Below are 8,410 nucleotides of genomic sequence, written 5' to 3'. Positions count from 1 at the left end.
ATACTCAGAATTTGTGCTCTGCATTTGACCCATCCAAGTACACACACACACACACACACACACACACACACACCGTGAACACAAAATAAAACAAGTAAAAAGAATAGAAAAATAATAGATGATTTAATAATAATTAATTAATTTATTTATTATGTAATGTTCTAATTTTAAATGTTTATGTGAATTCTTCGTGACTGTGACGTGTTTTAATTGGCGCGCGTGCTGAACATTCGAGTCTCATTCAAACACTGGAGTAGAGGGAGTTGCCATGGAAACGACGACTGACTAGCAGGAAGCTCCGTCTTTCGCTGCTGTTTTGACTGTTTTCGGTAAGCTTAGTCCCTAAAATCACACAGATATTACATACAACTGTCCCTGACACTTCTCTTGCTTGTAATTGTCTGTTGAAATTAATTTATAAATGGTTTAATGTCTTCGAACATGTCCGTTAGCATTTTAGCAGTTTTCAGAGGACGTAACATTAGGCTAACTCCATAGACTGAGCTCTTTATGAAAGTTTGGGATTTTAATTACATATGTATGTGTAGATGAGAGCTTTTGACAGTTCTGTAATAGTTTTGCTGGTGTTTTTTTCAATGGGTAATTGGAAATAGGCTCATTTATTTAACCTAAACATTTAGCCTAACAGTTGCACTGTACCGTTAATCCGCGACGTCACTGCGCTACAGTTAAACTGAATCAAGTTCAAGCGTGTTGTGATCTCTCCTGCTAAACAAATACAAAAACTACTGATTGCAGGAGCAACAAACAACAGGGGAAGCTCCAAGATTCCACAATGTCTGAAGGGAGCCCTAGACGGAGAAGGACAGGTGAACTGGGAAAGCTTCTTAATTTTTTAAGACGGGTTTGACATCCATAAGTAAGCAGTATGAGAATATTAAATAAGTAAACCTAGAAACAAATTCTGTTATGTTAAGAAATAATTTTTAACTTTTCCACATTTCACCTCTGCTTTAGAGGTGGCATTTACATTTTCCTTGTAATAAACCTGGCATTGCATACTAAATATGGTTGTCTCTGTGACAGATTGCTTGTTATGTTCCTAGATTCTTCAATGCTGATGGCCTGCTGCACCCCAGAATCTGAGCGAACCTCCTGTCAGACAACATCTCCAAAGCACAGTGAACCTCAAATATACACTATTCTTCAAAATTTTATATTTTTAGAAAATACATCTCTTATGCTCACCAAGGCTGAATTTATTTTAAAAAATCAGATAAAAAAACACACAAAAAAAAGCCCCAGTAATATTGTAAAATATTACGATTTAAAATAGCTGTTTTGTGTGAATATATAGTAAAATGTAATTTATTCCTGTGATCAAAGCTGAATTTCCAGCATCATTACTCCAGTCTTCAGTGTCACACGATCCTTCAGAAATCATTATAATATACTGATTTGCTGCTCAAGAAACATTTCTGAAAACAGTTGAGCTGCTGAATATTTATTTTTAATTTTCTTTAGGATTCTTTGATGAATAGAAATTTCAAAAGAACAGCATTTATTTTAAGCAAAATTCTTTACACTCACTTTTGATCAATTTAATGCATCCTTGCTGAATAAAAATATGAATTTCTTTTTTCTTTTCTTTTTTAAAATAACTTTTAAACTGTGGCGAGGGGGCTTGTTTCATCCCACTGTTTTTGGGAGAAGCACGCACAAGCTCCCAGTCCAGACTCTCTCTCCACCTTCCCGTTCTCCGGTGGCTTTTTATCCAGCCAAATGTACCATCATGGATCACAAGTATAACCAAACCATCATATCAGTTATCATAGCAAAACATTACAATCAGAGTTGTTTCAAGGTAAAAAAATTTAAAATCAGCATAACCTTATCCACGCTAATTACTGCAATTAGACACAGGTGTTTATCATTTTGCACTTTACTCAATGCTCGTCTCCCAAATCTCTCTCCTGCTGCAGACCTTGCTGAACCACGCCTGCTGAAAATACAGCTTTGGTCACAGAAATAATTTACAGTTTAACAGATATTCACACAAAACACATATCATAATCGTGCACTACAGTTATATGTGAAGAAATGGATCATCTTTTGTGTGAAATAATACGAACAGCACCTCTGCTAATCTTTCTCCTTTTGGTTTCCTGTTTCTGTCTCGGGATGCCCATCCCAAGGTTACTAAAGATTATGCAAGTTCCAGTTTGGATCCAGCCTCACTTGAGAAGACTTCAGAAGACGCCAAATCTCACGATGACTTCAGATGATGACAACTATAAATGAACATACAAAGCTGCCAAATATTATCCTTATATTGTAATCATTGCCCTAAAAGGTAAGTTAACAGATTTTCAACCAGATTTGTATTGTTACAGTGTTGGTAATATATGTAAATGAACAGTGTTTACCTGTTCTCTAAATTACATGTACCGAGATATCACCATTTATTTGTAGGCAAAACTCTGCCAGATGATGCAAAAGGTTGATTGCACGTCTCATTTGTGTGTGGTGGTGTGTACTATAACTTTTGAAGAGGAACTAATGCTCCTTTGCAGGGCTTTACAGTGCGACCATTTCAGTCCAGCCAAGCCGCTGTGCATCTTCATTCAAATACAGCGGTGTTTCGTTTAAGAATGAACTGCGTTTTTAAATTAATGAGTCAATGATTCAATTACCCATTCATAAAGACAGTCATGTACTTCACTCCTGAATGAATCAGCCGTTCGAACGAATCAATTCAATTAATGATTCAGTGATAAAATCAGTGAATTTAATTGCACTTATGCAACCTCTGAGCCTCATTAAACATCTGAAAATACACCTACAAGCCACTTGTGTTCTTCTGTGCCACCTCTGTAGTACACATTTATTCCTTATTTACTGATTTAATTTGATATTTAGCATCGTTTGGTACTGTGTTGCCTCCAGGCAACATACTTTATTTTAGGATTTTTTAATAAAATGAGACACCCATTTAATTGATAAATGCTATCTCAGGGTAGTAGAACTCAAACACTAATCAATGAAAACCCCAAAAAAGTGGTCACATGACCCACAGTGGTCCATTTTGCTTCCAATAGGTGCGTTCGACTTCATGCAGCACTTAGCAGACCGATCGGCGGCTGACTTGAAGCAGTGCATGCCGGTTAGAAATTTAGTCCGACTTGAACCGGCGCCGACCACACGTCACTGTCACGTGTGGCATCAAAGTACCGCGATAGCGTTTCGAGAGCAGCCGGCTGACTCAGCCGGCGCAATTTCTCCAGAGCGACTGCGGGAGCGCTGATGACGACACAGCTGTTTCACGATTGGCCAAATTCACCACATGACAACACCAACGTGTATTTCGGGTTTATTCTGACAACTTCAGTCCCACTAATGCTCATATACGGACTTTCAAAAAAATAAAAATAAATTAACTTTTCATGTCATCTTCATCTCGTAAATCATGTTTATTAAAAGATTACAATTATTTTTACTGCAATCACTTTTTTGTTCATTCGTATAGCATAGGTTTATTTTGGACCTTTTTCATACAGACCCTTTACAGTATTAAGCTGCATAACCTATTTAGATAATCATTTTTTTATGGAATAAATCAAATGTCAATCTTACAGATTTTTAATATAATGTGGTCATCATGGATTCTGATTGGTACTAATTGTCTAGTTACTGGGTTCATCCATCTTCACTTGCATGTGATTACTGCCAACAACTCTGGCTGGATGTCAACTTAATACAACATTCAGATCACTTTCATAAGCTGGTATAAATCATAATAGAAAGGCAAATAAATTGGGCTTATCCGTAGGCCTGTTCATGGTGTTCACGTATGAATGTTCATGGTGTTTTGTCTTACTAAAATGTGCTTTTTTATTATTTTTATTAAGTTGCAGTAGCAAAAACACGCATAATGAATCATACTGCACAAGTCAAATTTTCAATATGTTCTGTTTATTTACTTAAAACTTGTTTCTGTCGTGATGACACCCTTTCAAAATATTACATACATCTTAAAGGTTTATTAAAACAATACTTATTACATTGAACCTTTACTCACTTTCGTTGCTCATTGTGCTCAATTTCATACAACAATAACGGCATTTCTATAGCTTCCAGTTCGTCTGCAATAAAGCAAGCAAACGCCACGTGATCTGCCATGACTGAGGTAGATGCAGCAAATTACGAGAGCCCCGAAGTGTCCGACTTGACGACTCCGTTTTCAACTCCGCCCCTGACTGCAAGCGGCTACTCTCGTTGATCGCCGTCTGTAGCCGTGCTTCAAGTCGAACGCACCTAATGTCAGGACATGTGCACGTCACATGACTCCCTATTTTCTCCAATGAAAAGTGCATATATCATCAATTTTCATCCATATAATTGCCTACAACAAGTATGAGTCACCTTCATTATTAAGTTAAGAAGTATTTTCAAAAACTTTTCTTTATATCATCATATTTATTTTAGGAAATTAAAACTTCATGTTGCCTCAACATTGTACCGTAATGGAATCGGATGAGGCCATGCAGGCCTGCTAAGTTATAATACAAGTATATGATATTAGTAAGGAAAAGAGTTAGAATTATCTAAATGTATTTGCATTTTTGCAAAATTTTGTAATGCATTTGTAAAAATAGTAATTCAGATACTATATCTGCACATTATGATTTTTCTGTTGAGGAATTGCTTTCTCAGAAGCAGTGAGGTGTCATTAGTGAGGAAGGAGATTTTACATGCATGTGCGTGTGTGTGTGTGTGTGTGTGTGCATGCTTGTAAGGATAAAGTGCATATTAGGATAAGGTTATGCTGATTTTTTTACCTTAATTTTTTAACTTGAACTCTGATTGTAATGTTTTGATATGATAACTGATATGATGGTTAGATTATACTTGTGATCCACGATAGTACAATGTTGCCTGAGAGCAAGAGCTGGATATGAAATTGCATTTTATTAAATATGAGATATGCAATACTTTAAAAACTTGATAAAACTAACTGTTCAGGTGTTTGGTTATGGAAAATGATGTTAACAATAAATATATTTATTTTTTATGCATAAAAATGTCAAATGTTTAATTTGTCCGTTGTGGTACAATGTTGCCTTGAGGCAACACACTTTTAAAATATAAATAAATACAATTAATGAAAATGTTTATTGAATTTGTTATAGTGTTCAATTTTAAGCAGGAAAAACATCACAAATATTTTTTTTTCTCGTTGATATTATATTGCGTACTGTAGAGGGTTAATCTTGTATGAAAATTGCATGAAAAAGAAAATGCCAGTATTATGCCACAAATATTTTCTACTTAGCTAATCTTAAATTAAACTTGGATTGATACTTTATAATACCAGAGACCAGATGTGATACTTCATAACGCAGGGGTGTCCAGATCTGAATTTAGGAAGGCAGATCTCCAGGAGCAGGATTAGGCAGCCATGTTATATTGGTTATGTATGATGGATTTTGAACTGTACTATATTTATTGCATGTTTTCCAGTTGAAGACATCAGTACATCAGATGTTGGCCTGGACAGCTGTATCAGTAACAGTACACCACACTGACCTCTCTGCGTTTGCATGGATGGCTGACTACTACCATGTTCTATGAAGGTATTATTTTAGCAAAACTGAGCACCTGTGACAGTGGAATTTGCAGTTATAAAAAATAGTCACACATGCGTATCAGTAAATTCGAAGTAAATTTTTTTTTAGGAGTTGCAAATGTTTTATTTACACTTTCTCTCTCACAAACACAACACGACAGTAATACAATTTCAAATCCTGAGGTGCACAAATCCTATTCTACAAATCACAAATTAAGAAACTCATATGCTCACAGTTAGGAAAGAGTTGCTGCAGTGAATGTGGGGCAAAACACATTCATACACCCGAATCAAAAATGTGAAGTCATAAACAAATTAGGCACATTTGTATATGCAGTCGTGGTCAGAATTACTGGCACCTTTGATAAATATGAAAAAAGAGGCCTGTGAAAATAAACATTAAGACAATATAGACACACATCCTCTTCCAAGCAGATTTGTGACATTTTCTGTGGACTGGAAATTTTAATTATGGCCCTGATGGTGGAAATGGGAATTTTCAATGCTTTAGCTAATGTTCTTATAGCCACTTTGCAATTTGTGATGCTCTTCAATCTTTTGCTGCATATCAAAAAATATATTCTTTTTTTTACTCATTGTCGGGCACGTGCAGGTGGGGGTTTGGTGCTTGAGCACCTGCCCCTTTTCCCCTCGATGCCCAAAGTGCCCTTTTGTCAAGGCAATTTTTTTACTTTTTTTAATTGTAATTAAACGCCCTTTTGTGAAGGCCTGCCCAATCTAACTATTAGTAAAATTAATGAATAATAGTTTAGCAGTAAATTCAATTATCCACATGATAACCTTTCACCTGACGATTTCATCCGGGGCAATCCCTCACGTTCAGACACCTTTAGGATGCTTTCAGTAATGCAATTTGAAGCAAGCTTCAGACGGGCCCGGACATGTACTGGCTTAAGCAGGGGGACACGTCTGGCACTGCAGGATTTGAGTCCCTGGCGGCGTAGTGTGTTACTGATGGTAGCCTTTGTTACTTTGGTCCCAGCTCTCTGCAGGTCATTCACTAGGTCCCCCCGTGTGGTTCTGGGATTTTTGCTCACCGTTCTTGTGATCATTTTGACCCCACGGGGTGAGATCTTGCGTGGAACCCCAGATCGAGGGAGATTATCAGTGGTCTTGTATGTCTTCCATTTTCTAATAATTGCTCCCACAGTTGATTTCTTCACACCAAGCTGCTTGCCTATTGCAGATTCAGTCTTCCCAGCCTGGTGCAGGTCTACAATTTTGTTTCTGGTGTCCTTCGACAGCTCTTTGGTCTTGGCCATAGTGGAGTTTGGAGTGTGACTGTTTGAGGTTGTGGACAGGTGTCTTTTATACTAATAACGAGTTAAAACAGGTGTCATTAATACAGGTAATGAGTGGAGGACAGAGGAGCCTCTTAAAGAAGAAGTTACAGGTCTGTGAGAGCCAGAAATCTTGCTTGTTTGTAGGTAACCAAATACTTATTTTACTGAGGAATTTACCAATTAATTCATTAAAAATCCTACAATGTGATTTCCTGGATTCTTTCCCCCCATTCTCTCTCTCTCATAGTTGAAGTGTACCTATGATGGAAATTACAGGCCTCTCTCATCTTTTTAAGTGGGAGAACAATTGCACAATTGGTGGCTGACTAAATACTTTTTTGCCCAACTGTATATTCCCTGCACTCCACAAAAATATCCTGGAAATTTAGCAGTGTTCAGAATAGAAAAAAGAACGAAAATATAAGTAAAAACTAACACAAACTGCAGTAGCATTCACTATACCACGTATTATAAACACCCAGCCTAAATATTTAAAGTGAAACTGAAACGAGTGGCGTGGTTGCTGGAAACTGCACAATACAAACTCTAAATAAACTCACTTTTCTCATTCGTCACCAATCCTAATGTGCACGCTTTGCGCTTGACCTTGATTGTTTTATATAAGTCGCCTTAGAAATCGCAGCACCTTGGAATGAATAATCCAGAAAAACAGTATTATATCCATTTTCATAAAAATGTGTGTGGAAACAGAAGAAAGCATGTCTTTGCAAGATAAAACAACAAATTATTTCCATGTTTTCCTCACAAAATTACAGTGCCAGTGAGCAGGTGGATAACACTGACAATTTAATTTATGCAATTCATGATAATTCATGTACCCTTACTGGAAAGTGTTACTGAATCCTGAAAAAAAATGTATCACCATTTCCACACAAAATATGAAGCAGCACAACTTTTCAACATTGATAATAATCAGATATATTTCTTGAGCATCAAATAAAATTGGTTTCTAAAAAACCACGTGACACTAAAAACTGGAGTAATGATGCAGAAAATTATCCTTTGCATCACAGGAATAGCATTACATTTTATAATATATTAAAATAGAAAACTTTTTTTTTTTTACATTTCCACTTTTTTTTTAATTTGTAATAATATTTCACAATATTTTGATCAAATAAATGCAGCCTTGATGAGCAGAAGAGTTTATACTTTAAGGTACTTTAATAATAACAATTCTATTTATGCTTTATATTATATTATTATCACGATTATTAAATGCTGCTTTTTATTTTTACAGGACAATAGTATGTATTGCAATATAAGATATATCTTTTAATGTGCTAAAATATATATTTTTAATAATAAGTGCCGGGGGCGTGGCTTGTGGGCGTGGTGATATTTTCCTGCTTTTTTTTATTTGTCTCTAACTGATCACATGCCTGTTTTATTTTTTTTTACTTATTGAAAGGTTAGATTTTTGTGATTATTTTATTTTTAATGAAAGAGCAAAGTATAAACAATAGATTTATTTTTTATAGGCTTCTTTGATCTTATT

The 8,410-nt window shown here is 35.8% G+C and overlaps 1 long non-coding RNA gene across 1 annotated transcript; it reads left to right on the top strand.

The window, feature by feature from the left end:
* The first annotated feature begins 250 nt into the window (after positions 1–250).
* Positions 251–1,827, top strand: LOC306882358. Its single transcript, XR_013785236.1, has 3 exons — positions 251–329; positions 760–830; positions 1,068–1,827. It is a non-coding gene; the product is annotated as an uncharacterized lncRNA (long non-coding RNA).
* The last annotated feature ends 6,583 nt before the right edge of the window (positions 1,828–8,410 follow it).

This window comes from Barbus barbus (genome assembly GCF_936440315.1).
Source record: "Barbus barbus genome assembly, chromosome: 2".
NCBI classification, from domain to species: Eukaryota; Metazoa; Chordata; class Actinopteri; order Cypriniformes; family Cyprinidae; genus Barbus; species Barbus barbus.
Note: the sequence above shows the minus strand (reverse complement) of the source record. Positions and strands in the feature narration are given on the sequence as shown.